Source organism: Canis lupus, chromosome 4 (genome assembly GCF_011100685.1).
Source record: "Canis lupus familiaris isolate Mischka breed German Shepherd chromosome 4, alternate assembly UU_Cfam_GSD_1.0, whole genome shotgun sequence".
NCBI classification, from domain to species: Eukaryota; Metazoa; Chordata; class Mammalia; order Carnivora; family Canidae; genus Canis; species Canis lupus.
The window spans coordinates 26,582,512-26,601,870 of NC_049225.1; the positions used below are offsets into that span (position 1 = coordinate 26,582,512).

At 42.7% G+C, this 19,359-nt stretch overlaps 1 protein-coding gene and 1 long non-coding RNA gene across 3 annotated transcripts in view; one reads left to right on the forward strand and one right to left on the reverse strand.

Annotated features, from left to right (window-relative positions):
- The window catches only part of LRMDA (leucine rich melanocyte differentiation associated), a 1,014,859-nt gene that overhangs the window by 237,481 nt on the left and 758,019 nt on the right, over window positions 1-19,359 (forward strand). The window lies entirely within an intron of this gene.
- Window positions 13,114-14,117, reverse strand: LOC102154652. Its single transcript, XR_005358003.1, has 3 exons — window positions 13,987-14,117; window positions 13,762-13,889; window positions 13,114-13,283 (listed from the first exon to the last, which is right to left on the reverse strand). It is a non-coding gene; the product is annotated as an uncharacterized LOC102154652 (long non-coding RNA).

A 19,359-nucleotide genomic window follows, 5' to 3' on the forward strand; every position in this document is an offset into this window, starting at 1 on the left:
TAGCTAGAGGCTTAAAATGTGCCTCACTATATTTAGAAGTGTTTTGAGAAAAGACATTTCTTTTCCTAGAGGATTTGAAAGTTTCGAGGTTCTCTCGGCCTCTGAAGGACAGGTTTACTCCCCCACGTGCTTTTCATATGATGGTAAACATGGACAGTAGCATTTCAGGCCAGAGGTCACTATATGGCTAGTAGGATTTCAACCCATTTGTTCAAGTGCTTGGAGGGATACCTCCTTAGAGAAAGAGATGGCCACGGTGAAGGCTCACCTGAGTTTTCTGGCCTGCCCCCATCCATCTGGCCCCCCGGTATCCATTCATTCATCCATCTATCTTCTAGTATGTTCGTTGAGAGCCTGTGGATTTCCACACACTGGGGGAGCAAGATAAATAAGACGTGGCTTCTGGCTTTGATCAGGGAGCAAAGACATATGTAAATAATTTCAGCATCATGTGATAAAGGCTATGATTGAGGGATATACAGTGATATTGATAAGGGGGGGTATATTGGCTGAAGGAAGTCTGGATGGCTTTTCAGTGGAAGGGCAGTTTGACCTGACCCTGATATGAGAGAGTGGAATACAGAAAAAGAAGATAATGAGCAACAGCAATCACATTAACCAAACAATAATGTTTACCCTTTACTGGCTGCTTACTATGTGCCAGGTCCTTCCTGCTTTACTTGTATCATCTCATTTAGTCCTTACAGCAGACACGGGAGGTGCAGGGCCCATGGTCATCTCTGTTTTACAGATGGGGACTTTGAGGTGTGGCAAGATGAAGAAATGTAACGTCCCATAGGTAGGAAGGCATAGATCTGGCACTGGAACCTGAGCAGGCTGCCAAGCAGGAATGCTGCACAAGAACATTCTCTGCTGAAGGAATGATGGGCAGGGGGGTGTGAAAGAGAAGGGCTCAGGGAGGAGGGAAGTCCAGCACGATTGAGCGGGCCGGTGTGATTGCAGCCCTTGGGTGTATGTGAGTGCAAAGGCAGAGGAGGGTGGGGGTGTGCTGAGCCCTGGAGGGTACCTGGTGCCATCCTCTTGCCCTTTGCCATCTCAGCTTGAATGTGACACTTGTTCAGGGAGGCAGTCCCGAAGCCCCCCGGCCAAGTAAGAGCCCCTTACTATTTTTGTTTTTCTTTCATGGTGCTTGTTTATCTGTAAAACTTCCTTAAACAGCAGCTCTCTCCCCAACCAGGCTTCAAGCTCCAGAGAGGAGGGACTCTATGTGCTCTGTTCACTCTGCATTCTAATGTTTAGTGCCTGGCAAACAGCAGGTGTTCAATAAATATTTGTTGGCTGGTTACCTGGTTAGTTCCTAGACCTTTTATTTACTTTGTTCATTAATGGTTCCTCTGTTGTTGTCTATTTTCATAGTATCCTATCTTCCACATCTTCTGTAAACCAAACAGCAGAAGCCTTAAGCCATCTTCATTTGGAGGTATTCAATAATAATAGCAAATATTTTAGCTAAAGGCATATTTTCCCTCCAGAAGCTTTGACTCAACCTAACATGTGTGTATTATGAAATCACTTCTTCTTTTAGATTTCTTTCCAACCAGCACATCAGATCATAAGTCATAACAGTAAGAATAATAGTTGAGCAGTAGGCTCTGCATAGCTGGGGAAGTGAAGTGTTTGGGGAATTACTCAGACACTACTTCATCTTACGTGGAGCCTCAGGAGGTGGCTAGCTGATTTCTTTTAGGTGGACGTGCTTCTCCAGGTCATCCCCTCTCAGGTCCGTGGTGGGGAACAAGCCGTGCTTCTGCGTCTGCATACATGTGAATCATAAAGTGTTCTATGAAGTATTTGTCCCACAACTGATTGGGGAGCCAACCTTTGCTGCCAGAAGAGGTGAGAGCTCTCCCTCTGGTAGGAGTTGTGCATGTTTCTGGGGTGCCTGGTGTTCAGGTTCTGTCGGGGAGCGTGTAGGTGGCGGACCCATGGCCCCTCATTCTGGACTGGTGTGCTAATCCGGCCCAACTGGGAGCCGGGCTTTGCTGGGGCCCTTGGTGAAAGGGTTCCCTTCATCCTTGGCACACAGGTGGCTTTCCCAAGATGAAGGGTTTCCCCGGCTCGTTTTCATCCCAAGTGACTGATGTGCTGCTGGGGGGAGGGAAGGCTCCTGCCCACCAGTTCTCCTACCCTGCAGCCGGCTGGCTCTGAGTGCGGCCGTGTGATAGTAGATCCACAGAATCTTCACGTTCAGTCCTTGGGTTGGACTGGTTCAGTGGCTTTGAATTTAAAATAATTTTTGGGGGGCAGCCTGGGTGGCTCAGTGGTTTGGCACCTGCCTTTGGTGCAGGGCATGATCCTGGAGACCCGGGATTGAGTCCCACGTTGGACTCCCTGCATGGAGCCTGCTTCTCCCTCTGCCTTTGTCTCTGCCTCTCTCTCTCTCTCTCTCTCTCTCTCTCTCTGTGTGTGTGTCTCTCATAAATAAATAAATAAAATCTTTAAAAAAATAAAATAATTGTTCTGGCTGTGACTGACCTTGGAGAATGTATTTCCCATTACAGTCTGCACACACATGTATGTTTATACAACTGAATGAGAACTGTCACAAAAACAATACTTACCCCCACTTATGTGCAGCGTACTCTGATATGTTACAATCCGTTAACAAACGTGAGAAGCACTCAGGAATTCGATTCCACGTGCAGCTGCTTTTTGAAAAACTGTGGCTGGATCTCCTGGCCTTCATCAGATCTAATGCTGAGATCTACCCTTTTATGGGCAAGGAAGAGATGCTTAAAGCCGATGCCAGTATCCTACAACTAGTTAATGGCTAAGTTGGGGCTGTAACCCAGGAGTCATTACTTTGATCTGGTATCTTTACATAAATACCTATTACTCAGAGTATCTCTTTGGGTATGTGTGTGTGTGACTTTTCTGGTTAGGTACCAAGTGGCAAACTAATAGCGTGTAGGAGCCAACACCCTGTACTTTCCTGCCTGGACTTAACCCACACCCTCTTTCCCTTGCAGAACCCTGTCACCTCTTGGCCAGAGGACTCAGCCAGTTTAAAGTTGTGTATGTTGTCCACCCAGAGGCAGCATGCATTGTTCTGCTGCTCTGGGCTCACCGTTCAAAATGCATGTGGTTTATGTCTTCAAGCAGCTTACCGTCCCATTGAGGTGTTGTTGCAGAGCTTCAATCTATCAGCCCAGAAGCCTAAATGGATAAACAGGGTATGAGAATTGTGCTTTGGAAAAGAGGGTCTACTCTGAGACTTTTTTTTTTTTTCCTCCCTATAACAAGGAATCGGCTTTTGTAGCAAGGAAGCGTGAAGCTCTGATCACAAGAGAAGGGAGTGGTGCTGGAGATGCCTGACTCGAATTTGAACTGACAAGGTCCATCATCCTGGTTATTGTTGCCCTGACCTTCCCTCTCCTCCGTGGCTTCTCCTTGCTCATCCCTGGGCTCCATCACCCACTTCTAGAACAGAAATCTATCCCCTTTGGGCAGGAGGTGGTGCCTGCCAAGTGTGGATAGGGCAGTGGTATTTTGAAAGATCATGTTGAAAATATCCAGTCTAAAAATATGGGTACGGTGGGGCTGGATAGTTAAAATCTGACCTATTTCACCACATCTGAAAAATACACTTTCTGTTCCTCACCCCTTGTTCACCTGTGAGCACCCTAGCTTTAGCTCTCTGAAGCCATTGTGGTTGTTGTGAGGATGCCTGAATCCCTGACGAGGAGCAGCAGGGAAGAGGTGAAGGAGGCAGGCGAGCATCCCTGGAATGCCACTGAGCCTGTGCAGTCATGACAACTTCGTCTCCATAATGCTGAGCGCAGCAATTGAGGAATTCAACGGAGATATGCATTATTTTGTGGCTTGGGCTCATCTGCTCTGCTTCTGGCACCTGGGCCGCCACGGTACCTGTGTATTTGAACTTGTGAGAGTGGGTGCCCTGTGTTGGGTTTCCCCTGCTCTGTTGAGGAGCACCGAGCTATTTCCTCCTTTGAAATGCAATAGGCAGCTGTTCTGGTTTTTGCCCATCACTCCTACTGTTGGCTGAGTGGCGCGGAGGGACCCCTTTCCATAATATAGTGCTTTGGCTGGTGTAATTCTGATTTAGAAAAACAGCTTCACTTGGAGAGAAACATTAATTAGATGCAAAGAGGGAGTTATTTCCTCCTGCGGGTGGGGGAGAGTGTGGCGTGAGGGAGAGAGAAAAAAGTACCACAAATAAATTATCTCCTATTTGTGCAATGTTTTATGCTTGTCAGCTGTCTGTTGCCAGAGAACCACAATGTAGCTAAATACTTGTGACACCTTGCCCAATCAAGGTATAGCAAAAGGATGTTATGGGAGCCTCTTTGTGACAACCTGTGCTAGTTTACATTAGCTTAACCAATCGCTTTTTCCTGTGTGCTTGGAGAAATTTGTTAAATTAATTCAGTTGCAATTAGCAGATTTATGGGAAAGTACCCTGTTATCCTTTAATTGGAGAGCATAAAACTACAAACTGAATCCGCTAGTTCTATTTGTGTAATAGGCAATCTATCTACGACAAGATTTGATCGATGGAGTCGTATGATGCCCTTGCCTTGTTTTATATTGGCTGTCAGCGCTTAACTGGGACTGAAGTATCTGGGTAACAAAAATTGATATAATGACTTAATGCGCCTTATTCTCTTTGAGCTACATCAGTTTAGAGCACTTCTGAGAGAAAAATGTCTGGAAAATATCAGGGAGTCATTTATCAACCTGTTTTCATTAGCATACTGCCTAGCTCTGGCAAGGATTTGAATAAAAAAAAGCAGGATGGTACAATTTATTTCAGGCCCCATATTTCTTGGATGAAAGGAGACTTCTAATAAAAGGAAAATACAGAAAGATGCTTTTTCTAGCTGGTTTTTCCTTAACTAAAACCCTACCCCAAAAGCTTTTCTTGTTCGTTCGCATTTCTGCTGTTCCTAATATTCTGAGGAACGTATTCCTGGGAAGCTAATTATAAAAGTAATGCACAACGCACGGTGGTTATGATATGTAGAGAAGAAAGTGTTTAACCAAAAAAAAAAAAAAATTAACCAGAAATACCCAGGTGTGTCGTGGGTATGTGTTTGTCTCTGTTTGCCTCTGTTGTATATGTTTGTGTGTTTATAATCCACAGTTAAAGAGTGAACATGGAGAGAAGTTCTCTGCATAAGTGGGTGTTTTGTAGCATTAAAGGATTTCAGAAAGTTAAGATACAGCGTTTTTAGCTCTCTGGAGTTGGAGCTGAGGGGAAATAGAAACAGATCAAAATGTTTGTATAGTGGGCCGAATGCATTTGGTATATGGAGTCATTTGTCCTACCCACCGTAGGATGGAAACCACAAGAGGTAATAATAACTGAAAGGCAGTTGTACGGGAGTGAGTCCTTTTTTGCATGAAATTTTTATGCATCAGTCAGCCTGCATACAGTGTGCCTAATGTATAAAATAAATTGGTGCATAAATCAGATTAAGAGCAGCATGTTGCCAACTTTCGCATTTGCACACAGGAATTCAATATGTATAGGGAGGAATTCCCATTTTTTTAATCTCTAATAGGGTACAGGGAATCTCTCAAGTAGACATTGCACACAGGGACGTTTTATTCACTTATGTCCCCCACTTCCCACCCCAAGTAACAACGGAAGCAGCGTCGCCAATCGTAAGAGCTGCGGTGTGGGAGTACTGTGGATGCCAGCTGTTATACGGAGGGTGGTGACACAGTATTTTAAGATAATATTGCAGCCCTGTCTATAGCTCCTAATTATGGCGAGGAATTGGTGTGCCAATCGATAGTGATTTATGGTGGGGATAAGCAAGTGCACACTGCTCACATTGATCTGCATGTAAATTCCTTGACATAATAAGAAGTTATTACCAATGACAGTCACTGTCTGACTGCTAATTCATAGGCACATCCTCTGTCAGTGAGAACCACAGCATCTGCATCCCGGGTGTGAGCTCACCCACCATTTGCCTGTTGTAAGTCAGGCCCATGTATCTGGTCCACGAGGGGTGGTTGCCGAGTAGCTGAGTCGAGGTCACGCTGACGGTGTCTCTATCAAACAACAGCTCTGTAATTAACCAACCAGACAGGAGGTGTGTCTTGCTTGCTTTAAAGCCAGAAATACCTATAGGAGTTTGACTCTGGGTTAAAGAAAAAAAAAATCATAGTTTTAAAAAGTATTTTATCTATCCGAGTTCTTCACACTATTTCTCCAAAAGCCTCAGGTAGCAGATTATCAATTGATTAAAATAAGAATTGCTTTTATTTTATCCCTTGTTTCTCTTATTGTGCTTTTTGAAAGATTTTTTTTAACCATCTAGCTTTTTGCTTCTTGAATCTCATATGCATTTATATGCTTCTACATTTCTGCTGCCCCAGAGGTTTTTTTTTTTTTTTAATTTACTCTTTATGCTTGCAAGTCTTTGTTCTTTCTTTTCCCCTTTCACCTCCAACAAGGCCTCATAAACTCATCCTTTATAGCTGTAGCCCTCTCTTCAGTAGTTGTTAATTGACCTGAAGTCTTTTGTAATTCACATTCAGAGCCCCATGGAAGGTGGCTCCTTTTCACTTGCTTTCTGTGGGCAAAATCTATCTGCCCTAGCCTCTAAGAGCACATTACCTACAACAAGTCATTTTTTAGAAAGATAATTGTGTCATACTCTTCTGTGGCTTGATTTTTTTTCCCCTTCAAGAAGGAAGTTTTTCCTGATACTAAATGCAACTGAAGTGTGATTGCTGTGTTCTCACCTTCTTTATTCTTACTGGAGATGGTCATTGTTCTTTACAGGAGACCCCATGAGAAGTTGGAGTAATGGACATAGACCGTGGAAAGGGGGGTCATTAGCTTCAGGTATATAGTACCTGCTTTACCTTGAGAAATGCAAACAGTTATAAAAACATATTTTATTATAGGCCATAGTTACAAGAATAATAGAGGAATAACAACAATAGTAATTTTTTTTTTTTTAACAATAGTAATTTTAATTCCAGGCTACTTCTTATATCAGTTAGGGCTGGCTAAGTTGGGCTGCAGTAGCAACTCCAGAATCTCAAAGGTGTAAAATGATAAGGATATATTTCTTGCTGTGCTTTGTGTACTTGGTATGTTGGCAGAAGGGCTCTGATCATTTTAGTCACACAGGGACTTAAGATGGCAGAGCAGTTGACATCTTGAACACGGCTGGACGCTGAGCCAAAGGGAAAGAGTTCTGAAGAATATTGCATTGACAAGGAAATGGACCACAGCTCCTTGGCAGAACTAATCACAGAACTCCATTCTTACCTTGGGATCCAAAGAGAGTAGACGAGTCATACTTGGTAAGCAGCTCTAACAAGATTGATTTGTTATGCCCAATGGATAGTTATTAAATTAAAAGAAAAAAAAAACTTCTCTGAACCTAAGAAGAGTGTTATTGGCTTGAACAGTACACAGATTGATGATGACTGAAGAGGTCTAGAATAATTCAGTTGAAAGTCTCTTAACAAAATAAAGTGGTCCAACACTCTCACTTTTACAGAGGAGGACATAGAGGTCCAGAGAGGGGAAATAATTTCCCCGAGGTTAAGGCATTGGAGAGGAGTGATATAGAGATGCAAACTCAGGTCTCTTGACCTGAATTCAATGCAGTTTCTTTCTTCTGTCTCTGTTACCTGAAATCTTGGGAACCTCGAGTTCCTTCTACATATTGCTACCAAACCTGTGTGTGTTGGTATACAAGTCCTGTCTTTGCATCATCTGACAGCTTTTACCTTGTCCAGGTGTCTGTGTCTTGGGTCTACTTAGCTTCTTGGCTCTCCAGACCCCTTGGTCATCATATCATTTTCCTGTGAATGATGTTTGGTTATGAAGCTACAAGTTCCCTTGATTGTTGTTTTGAATACTAGGATTTGAATGCTTTTATCAAATTCCAGAAATAGGACACAGGGTATGTACGGTAGTGTTGGGACAATGACAGGATGTTCAGAAGAGTCACTGGGAGGAGGTCAGACCAAGAGGAACTCCACAGGATGAAACGTTGATTGACTTATATATGTGTCCCCTGTTTGGAGAGTATGAGGGAAATTGTGATTTGGTCTGGACAGCAGTCTGTTCTCTGTTTTGAGTCTGCAAAGTCAGAAGACAAAGTTTTGGTTGCCATTTCTACTGGTTTATTTTTATTTTAAACTAGTTCAAGTTTTTGCTTTGGACCTTGAGGCCAGGTAGGGAAGAGACTCAAGGTTTTTCGATGGGAACAGAAAACCTTCTAATACTAGCCACTGTTAACACATAACAGGTTATACTTTTCAAATGATTTTCACTGTAGACCCCGGTTGGACCTTCCAACCTGGAAAGTACTACTCCCTTTCTTTGCCCCAAATTATGGACATAGGCCTTATCAGCAGAGCATGCATTATAACCCAAAACCTGAGATTTTGACCTTGGATTCTTAATTTTTTTTAAGACTTATTTATTTGAGAGCGAGAGGGAGCAGGGTGGGAGGGAAGGGCAGGGAGAGAGGGAAAGCGAATTTCAAGCTGACTCCATGCAGGGTGTGGAGCTGGATACCGGGCTCAATCTCATGACCCTGTGATCAGGACCTGAGCCAAAATCAATAGTTAGATGCTTAACTGACTCTGCCACCCAGGTGCCCCAGCCAGGCTTGGATTCTTAAATGGCAGATATCTGTGGGAGATGAGGCAGGAGGGTATTGTGCCTACATGACATCAGAAAGAGGCCTTCTTGCCTATGGAGGACCGTTATCAGCTTTATGACAAATGTGTAACCCTCATATTTCATTCAAAAATTAATAAAAGCCCAAGAAAAACTAACCCATTAGTTACCTGTTATATATCAGGTGCATGTGTGCACCTCCCGTTAACCTTCACTCTATATATTTTGTGCATGTGTATACACATATATGTCTAAATATATGTATTTGTCACTTGCTTTTTGAACAGCCTAATGAAATAGGTATTACTGCATGGCTAACATCCATGAGGGATTGCTTTTGCTTACTATGTGTTTGTTGCTGTCTTATGTGCTTTATAGGAGTTAATTTCCTCCTTAAAATCACCCTCTGGAACAGATAGTCTTATTATCCCCATTTTGAAAAAGAGAAAACTGAGGTGTAGAGTCTACTGTATACCTAAGGTCACATAGCTGGGATATGATGGAGCCAAGTCAAATCCAGCCATTTGGTTTGAACCACCCTGCTGGGCTGCCTTCCTCACCTTTCCTGCTCCATTCTTGAAGGGAGGGATTAGGGAGCAGTGGACTATGAGCCAGACACAGAATCAGAACTTTGGATCAAACCCTGGATCTGATTCCTCTTGTCTCTGCTCTTTTAAGCAACTCCCTCAGCCTTGCTCAGTGTCTTTCCCCATCAGTATAATAAGAACACTCATCCATAACTCAGGGACTAATTTTTAGAGAAAGGAGCTTGTGCCCACAGAATGGAACTACTGGCATGCTAGAAGAGTGTTAGGATTTTGTTCCTAATTCTCATAAGCTAAAAATGAGAAAGAAATAAACTGGGTCAGTATTTCATATTCAGACTGAACTGAAGCCCTCACTTGGTGCAGGTGTCTCCCACAAGAGCACCTGCCATACACATAGGGGGGCTATTACAGAGGCCCTGGGATTTGTCTTGGAGCTACATTTCATGGTGATGTCTTCTCCTCTTTTTTGTCTTTAGCGCTTTGCAAATTTATTTAGACCCTGGTTGCAGGATATCAGTGATGTGATTGATTTTATTTAAAAAGTCCTCAAATAATAGAACCCTTATGTTATGCTTGATTATAAGTTGGGGATTGAGTACAAAAATCTTGGGTTCCAGCAGAGATTCCCTGACCATGTCATGAGAAAGAACTTGGAAGTGTTTTCTTTTTATTATTATAAATAGGAGTTCTCCATTTTTCTCTTATGAAAATTCAAGCTTTTTGAATTTTTCTTTCCTAATGTCTGGCAGAAATATAAATCCTAACAGATATGTTTGGCAAAAAGTGCAGTTGAGAAATGCTTAATGAAAGAAACTAATGCTATGGAGAGGACATTTGAAAACAGATTTTTGGAAAGACTTCCATCTTCCTATGAGCTCTTTGCTGCCAACTGTGGCTGGTATGTTATCTATAAAAATGTTCATCTCTGTACATTTAAAAAATTGGAAAATGAATTTTATAACTATTTAAAATTTTTCCCAAGAAGGAGAATTTCAGTGGGTTTTGAATTCATTGGTGAAAAATAAAATTACCACACATTTTGGGTAATTGACATCAAGGAATGTGAAAATTTACTCACTGAATTTAAACGACAATCTGAGCATGACTGGTTAATGAGATTGAAAAAGAGAGTTGTGATTTAATGAACTCAACCAGTGATTGGTTTCTTTCACATGTACTGTGGTACTGAATAATGGTTCCCCCCCTTCCCCCAAAGTATCATATCCTAATCCCTGAAACCTGTGAATATTAACCTTCCATGGAAAAAGGGTCTTTGCAAATGTAATTAAGAATTTTGAGTTGAGGAGATTATCTTGTTATTTTGGAGAGCCCTAAATATAATCACAGGTGTCTTTATAAGAGAGTCAGGGGAAGACGTGACACAGACATAAGAGGAAAAAGCAGTTGTGCCCAGAGAAGCAGAGATTGGAGCCGTATGGTCACAAGCTAAGGAATGACATCAAACTTCAGAGACTTGAAGAGGTAAGGAACAGATTCTCTCCTAGAGCCTCTGAGGGGAGTGTGGCCCCACTGACACCTTGATTTTGGTCCACTGGCACTTCTGGGTACTACAACTCTAAGAGAATAACTCTCGTGTGTGTGTGTGTGTGTGTGTGTGTGTGTGTGTGTGTTTTAATGCCACCAAGTTTGTGGTAATTTGTTACAGTGGCCACAAGAAACCAATACATATACTTAAGTACCTTTTAAAATTTATGATTCATTTATTAAAATTGTGTTAAACTGAAAATAGAACTCAACTTTTAAGTTGGCTTTTTACAAAGTGTTATACCCATATTTTAAAAAATAATGAGGCATAAATATATAACATCTCTGTAATAAAAAAATTAATTCATTATATAAAGTATAGTTATTTCTTTTGCAGTAAGCTCAAAGAGGATTTGACATCATTAATGAATAAAATTGCATTTAAAATCTTTATATTTTCTTTCCTACCCTTAAGTGACTATCTAATGTATGTTTTATGAATACATTGGTAAGGTGGTATGTATAGTTTATAAATAAATCAACATATGTTGGGGGTGTGTGATAAGTTTGTGGAGCAGTTACTCTAAGGGATTATTGTCATGATTAAATAAGATAAATGTGAAAAGTCTTGGAACATGATAAGGATCTAATATCTATTTAGTGGATGGATGGATGGATGGATGGATGGATAGATAGATAATGAAGAAATGGAGGATCCCTAAGCAGTAGGATTAGAAAAACATCATTGATGGTGCGGCTTAGCTGTGGGCCCCAGTGTGCTGATTCCAAAGCAGGTGATCTTCCCCCTTTGCCATGATCTTGTGAAGAAGTGTGCTTGTTAGAGCATATATTTTACAATTTCATGGAGGGTAGAACTGAGACTTGGTGAAGATGCAGAGTTGACTCATCTCACCATTGGGATGGGGTGGGGAGGAGTGGAAATGCAATGCCAAGGATCCTCTGAGAAGGCAAGAGATTCCTGCTCTGGGTGTGACTGTGTTGAGTGTAGTGGGGGCTGGTGGTGGTGGTGGAAAAGGTGGTGGTTGGGGGTGGATGGGGGTAAAGGGATTTGGGGGTAGTTAGGGTGGGGACGGGCTATGGGACTGTGCTCAGTCTTCCTGAAGTTCACCAACAGGGCAGATAGCTTTAGGCTTTTGCCTGAATGTGAGAGGCTTTGAGGATCTGCTAACAATAGAACAATAGAAGATTCATGAATACCAACTCCTCTTCCCCATAAGGAGTGTTGGAAGAGAAGTAAAATTTGTACACTGATTTTTAGACAACCAAAATGCCAAGACCCATGATGGTGGAGAGCATGGAATGTCTAGATAAATTAAATTTCAACAACCTTCAGACCTAGTTTTGGTCAATAGCTTTGCCCTTGTTTCTGAACAATGACACAAAAGCAACTTTCACTCCAAGCGTTAGCTATAGACTACCTGGATTTGGAAGTGGTCTCTCTTCCAGCTCATGTTTTGATGATAGAGCTAGTAATGATAGGAAAATGGCCAGTGAGTTGGTGGGTGCTGAAGACAGGTAATAAGAATTTCAGAGCTGTTATAATCCCCAGACCGGTCGGATTGCACCTGTGGAAAGGAGAGAAGGCTCTACGAGCTGAATCATGAGCCTGGTCAGTTCAGTCTTGACAACACAAGAATAAAGGCCAGTTCTTGGAAATGTACTTCTTGCGCACTGGTGCTGATGGGGAAGTAGGGTGGTTTCTTTGCTGTTCCCACTGTCTTACTAGGCTTCTGGAGGGGAATTCCAACAGTAATGTGTGCTCACCTCTGATCTGGTTTCCATATTGTCCTAGGTCATGGCACTCCCAGGCTGGATACCTTCCAGTGGTTTCCCTTAGGTTCAGAACTCTTACTGTTGGCAAGATTTTCTTCTCCCTCCTACCCTTCAGCCAAACCATATGTCCCATGCAACTCTGTTTTCTGCAGAAGATTCTAGCTTGGCTTCCTTTGCTATATGCAGCCCCAACATCCTGAAAGTTCACTTTTGGGATATTTATTTCACTTGTATTTGTGTATTCAGTGTCTGTGGGCCCTGAAGTCTTGGAGAAGTCATTGCAGAGTACCGGGCATGTGATTGGTGTTCAGCCCATTTACCAGATGAATGAATGAAACTTTTCAAGAGAGAAGATATGGTGTTTTGTACCCTCACTACCAGCACAGTACCTGGCTCCTAATAAATATTGGTTGAATGGAGTTCAAAGGAGAGGTGGTGGGGCAGGTTCGCTTTAAGGTCTGTGACCTGGTTGTAAGGTATCAGGCCTCATCCCCTTTACTCCATCCCGATGAGGCTCAGGTCTGAGTACCTTTAGAGGTCAACCAGGGAAGGGTGATGGTGGTAGTCGTGGGGTTAATCATACATCAGTTGGCCATTTGAAAAGAAAAAAAATAGATTTATTAGTAACAAAAATTTCTAGAAATAATGAACTTAGAACATTGCCATATTTTTGAAATGTGAAAGAGAAATCAAAACACGAGGAGAGGCTGTTATCATGGCAACCTCTGCATTCTGTTTGCAACCTTAGCCTTCTTGAAAGATTCCCATATGAGTTGTGGTTATAGTTTTCAAGTATACGTCTCGTTTTTGACCTGGGAGTGAGAAGAATAATTTTTAGGCGATGAAAATAAATATTCACCTGACTAGTAAGTACAGAAATGGGTCTCAGGGCTTCAGATATCAGCTCCACCATCTGAAATGTAAATATCTCCTGAAATTCCCATTTAAGAGCAGATTTCACCTGCAAGTAGACTGTTATATCTTCCTGAAAAATATATACACCCTAGTGAGGGAATAAACACATCATTACACTTTCATGACAGATAAGCTCAGCTCTGTTCGGGTGTAAACTCATTTTTCTTGGGTTGACCTTTAAATAGTATTGTGCTATTGTATGGGATTTAAATCAATAATTTTGTCAAAGCAAAATATACTGCAGGGTTGTTTTTTTTTTTTTCTTTATCACTTAAACAGTTCTGTAAACTCTCAAGGAGTAATGGATTTCAACATGTTGTCCCCAGGAAGGGAACCAGGGGAGGGGGGTGCGAGAAGCCACCTATAAAAACTCACCTCGTGGCAATGAGGCAGAAGCCGGGATGGCTGCAGATCTAGATAGTTCCTTTTTTTTTCTTTCAGGCAGCTGAGGTGGAGGTGCCCGTGTGGGCTGTAATTAGCGGTGTAATACCTTTTCTGCATTTCTGTTATAAAGCAACAAAGTGTCCCAGGTGTGAGGAGGTTAAAATGAGAAGTACCCAGTAGTTATGAAGCAGCAATAATGAGTTTCCTTCTACTTACCATGGATTTGTGTGATATACAGCTTGCAATTAAGCATGGCTTGGTGATTCAGTGATTAATGTATATACAGCTCCTAAAGGAGGGAAGCCGCCCTCCCGTCACATCCTTCATGATGTTTACAGCTGGGTACCTATTAACAGGAAGATGGAAAGGGCCATTTACAATTCAGTAACCTTTATGACAGTGAACTCTTTAATCAGCATTTTATTTCCTTTGTAACACTTTAGTCATCTACAAATGTCAGAATAAAATAGGGCCATGAAATATTTAGGATCGGCATGTGGAAATTGACTTCCCTTGATTTAAGCTGCTGTGTCTTTTCATTTTGTTGTTTTGGGAGCTTTTACTTTTATTGAAAGACAATTTATAACTAAATGCTCCCAACAGTGACTGGCATTAGGGTAGGAGGAATTTCAGAGAGCCAAGTTCTGGTTCTATAAAATGTGTTGATGCTTGCTATATTGGGTAATAAGTTATTCAAATAAAAACATTAGCGAAGGGTTTGCATTTCAGAGCAGTATTTAGTAGAGGTACAGCAGACTCTGCAGAGTTTATGACAAAATACCCCGACATATTTTAGAAAGGTAATTAAGTATGAAGTACATCCATAATAATTTAAGTCAGTTATAGTGTGTACCTGAAATATGCATTATTGTCTCACATTATTTTCTTAGTGGGATTCTGGGACTTTTTCAATTCAACAATAACCACCTTTCAGCTTTTGTGTATTGTTGCAAATGTATGTAATATGTATTAGCAGAATTGCCGTGTTTATATTTAAAAAGAATCTTTAGACAGTGGTATTGTATTAAATGATTGCATTATTACTTGCTTGTGTCTTTTATGAAGTTAACTCATTTTAAGCCAGTGAACCCCTAACATATGTCAAATTACATGTCTTAAAAATTAATCTTGGACCGTGGCATGAGTATAAGAATTTGGCTTCATGTGGTAACCCCCTTTACTACTTCCCCGCAAAGGTTCACAGTGACCATTTGTTGACCAATGAGCCTCGATTTAGGGAGATCGTTCTTTTTCAGGGGGTAGTGAGAGAGTTTTGGTCTTACGTGGGCCATATAGGACTGCCTTTCACACTTTCCTACAAGATACCGGGACAGTGTTACCTTCTGTGCTCTATGGAAACCAGTAATCAGAAGCAGCAAACATGATAGGGTGGAAAGACCAGCAGCCTGAGCACCAGTCCCAGACCTACCAGGAGCTTCCTACCACGGACAGGTCCTTTACCTTCCTGGGTTAAAGGTAGGGAACGGTAAACTGAACTGGTTGGCTAGACTAGGTGTGCCTTCAACGGAGCAGTGAGGAAGAGAGGAAGGAGAATACATGGAGATTAAATTAGGACCTGAAATTCAAACTGCCACAAGTAAAGGGTTTCTGTACAACTGCATAGATAAGCATCCCGAAGAGAATGTCTTTACCTAGGGGACAGAAGGAGAGCGGCTGCGGGCTGAGACAGGTCCAATCATCTCCTGGGTTTGATGTGCCTGAGTTAATTAAGGTGTCTATGCAAGGACTTATCACAGAAGAAGACCCCAGTGCTGCTTTATCTTTTCCTTGTTTTCATCAAAGAACAGGGTTTCTAGCTGTCTTCTGGTAACAAAACCCCAGTCTACTAAGTATCAGCCAGTTGTCTGAGTTGGAATGTTTATGGAGAGTGAAGGTCTTAATCTCCAACTTGAGACTCTCCCACTTAGTTCACGAAATAAGAAAAGAGGGAAATCCAAGGATTAGAAATTGTATGCTGGCTGAGGAAAGGGGCTCAGGGCTTGGGATAGTTAGAGGACAACATTTTCTTGATTTTTTTTTTTTTTCCATCTCACCTCCTTGTCTGATTTCCAGCTCACTTTTGAAATAGTTCTTTGGAACATTAAGTGGGTGGTAACAAGAAAGATCTTATAAGGGGTACAGGAGGCACCCCAAACCTCAAAGTTTGAAGACTGACTTTTTTTTTTTTCATAAAAGGGAGTGGCTGAGTGACTATATCAACCAGGCTGGATTTGTGCCTGGGTGATGGCGAAGGGTAGGTCTCGCCCCGGGGAAGCAGGGAGGATAACTGGGAAAAAGGCAGATGAGGGGTAGGTTCAGGAGGGTAACATTTCAAAAAGATTTTGTTCCATCTTTTGCCCACCAGCTCACAAGAGGTCCCCACCATGGTGTCTTGGATGACAGGAAGAAGTAAGGAGCCTAAACAATTTTGGTGGCTTTAGGTTTTGCTCCCAGATTCCAATTTTAATTTATTTAACTTCTATTGGATTTTTAAAATAGTTTTTTAAACTCAAAAAGTATTGTGAAACATAATCATAGAAAAGTTTGAAAAAATTAAAGAAAAAAAACCCTCTAATTCTGCCAAACTGGCACAACTATTATTATGTGTGTATAATCTTTGTCTCTTTCCAAAGGCATAATTCTACATAGTTAAAATGAGAGCCAAGTGTCAATTTTATGTTCAGCCTTTTTCTGTTACATTAAATAATATGCATTTTGCCATGTTGCTTCATGGTCTTCATTATCACCACTTTTGAGGTCTGTATATTATTTCATCAAATAAGCATTCCATAACTTAAAAAATAATTTTAAACATATTTTTAAATCTTACTATGGGCTGATTAGTTTGCTCCCATGTTGTTGTTGTTGTTGTTTGCCATAATAACAGTGTCAATATGTTTTTGTCCACATGAACTTTCCATATTTTGGTTTCTTAGGAATAGGGTCCCAGGTATGGAATTATTGGGTTGAGGTGATTGCATTTTATTGTATCACTTACCTACTTTAGCTCAAAACCTCTAAAAGCCTTAGATACATTTCTCCCAAGTTCTGGCAATGGATATGCTTTAGACTGAAATGATCCTTATAAGAAGCTTATGTTTCTAAAGCGAATTTTGGTATTTTGAAGGCTCAGGAGGATCTAAAGTCATGTAGATGATACTATTCATTTAAAATTCTGCTTTAAGGGCACCTGGGTGGTGGTTAAGCATCTGCCTTCAGCTCAGGTCATGATCCCAGAGTCTTGGGATCAAGTTCCGCAGCGGGCTCCCTGCTCCAAGGGGAGCCTGCTTCTCCCTCTCCCTCTGCTTGCTGCTCCCTCTGCTTGTGCTCTTCTTTCTCTGTCAAATAAATAAATAAAATCTTGAAAAAAAGAATTAAAATTCTGCTTTGGTAGATGACGGAATATCAGGAAAAATCAAACTGGAATAAGGACTGGCATCTGTTGGGCATCCAGAATATGTTATGAACTATCAAGCATGTTGATCTCCTTGAATCTTCGAACAATCCTGTGGGTTGGGAATTAGTAGCACTTGTTCCCCCCCCCGCCCCCCGGCTTCCCCCAAGATGAAAAACTAGAAACTCAGCAAGGTTAAGTGATCCCTGCCTGAAGTCTTCCAACTTGTGTGGAGTCAGAATTTGAACTCACATCCCCCTGACCAAAGCCGGCGCTTGTTCACTCTGCTGTATGTACAGTCTTTGTCTTAAAGAAGTGTGTGGGTGGGTGAAGCACCAGTGGTATCCCGCTGTACTCCAAGAGGAGCATGAGATGGCGGTCATTTCACCTCTGTAATATCAGAAACTTATTTGAGCCACTGGGACTTAGGTCTTTGTAATGTTTCCTCTGCCCTTTGGCAGAGCCATCTTTATGCACTTCTCTCCAATGACAAAACATTTTGTTTTGATGCCCAGGGTGGTGGGGATTTCTGGTGTGTTGCCTGAATGGCAGCTGACAGCCTACTCAGGAGTTGTTCAGATGTGTGTGTGTGTGTGTGTGTGTGTGTGTGCGCGTGCGCGTGTGCACGCGTGTGATGTGTAGGGGGGTCCCTCTGGGGGAGCTGGAGCCCAAACCCTTTTGACCTTATCAGATTCCGCTGTCTCTGTGTCTCCTGAAGACAGGGAATGGGGATGGGGCAGATGGGGAGAAGAGATGGCCTTGCTTGGAAAGCCAGATTGGGAACTGGAGGCGGAGAGCCCTTCCAGACAGAGGAAGGGATGGTCAGGAAGACCGGTGGGGCCTTTGGGAGAAACCTTCCCCCTAACCACTCGGGAACCACAGGAAAACGGGAATGCTCGAAGTTCAGAGAGGAGTTCAAGGTCGATGGCCAGGGACGCCCAGCACACGCGAGGCAGGGCCTGTGAGGCCTGCGGCGAGGAGCCGGTGGGGGGCGCGCGGGACAGGAGGGGCCCAGCCGCCCAGCTGAGCAACAGGAGGGCTCTGTGACTCCGTCGGCCTCTTCCCTCCCGGGGCCAGGCCCGGGGCCTCTCCTTCGAGGCTGCCAGGGAGCTGGAGTTACTACACGGGGAGGGGGGGCCTTCAGCCAGGGTGGGCGGGCGAATGGCGGGGTGAGGGGGCCGTGCGGCCACCACGTTTGGCTCCTGGTGCCTCTTGGCCTTGCCTGGAGTTGCTGGGCGGCGGCGGGGCCTTAGGGGCTGGGGAGAGGAATGGGCGGCAGGAGGGTCTGTCTGTCTTGCTTGCTTTTTCTGACCCCCTGATGATGAGGCCCTGTTAACCCACGTTCGTTCCCCCGCTTGGCCCCCTCTCGCTCAGGATTATTTAAATGTTTATCCTTCCTTCCTTCTTGACCTTTCTCGCCGAGTCCTAGTTCCCGGGGCCCGCTTGTTTTGTGTTTCATGAGCTTAGCAAACCGTGGCCTCCAATTCCCCAGTTCTAGTGTTTTCACTTAAGATGAGGAGTGATGAGCCAAAGGTTTCAGGCTCAATCCTTGAGCAAAGGGCCGCTCTGACAGGGATTATTATTTATTTGTCATCTTGGATGTAATAAGCTGTAGGTACAGCTTCGAGAGCCCTTGATTTATTGTGCTGTCTCCTGCCACTAGCGGGGCGTCTGCTCCGGCGCGCGGGATGAATGCCGCGCTGTCAGCTCCGTCGATCTGTCTCCACCGCCGCGCGCGCTCTCATAACACATTCCCATTTCATGCCAGAATACATAAACAATCTTTCATTATTTTGATGCCTTTTTCATATTTGTTCTTTACAGAACATAAAGTTTGAATTTATGGGTTTCCTTTACATTATTTCAACACACTCCACCATTTTCCGGGTTTGTGGTTTAACTCTCAGAAATTGGCTGCCAGGTGATTTAGTTATTTTGGCTTTCTAGTTTTATAGTTATTTAATATCGCAATGCCAGATCTGGAGAAAACAGAGTGCGTGGAGGGTGGGGGGCTCGCCGTGTGGGCTCTTGTCACCCGGGTGGCGTGATCCCCGGGACCGGTTGCGAGAGTTAACAATGAGGCTTGGGAGACCATTAGCTTGCTTGTTTTTTATTTATTTTATTTTATTTTATTTTATTTTATTTTATTTTATTTTATTTTATTTTATTTTATTTTATTTTATTTTATTTTTATT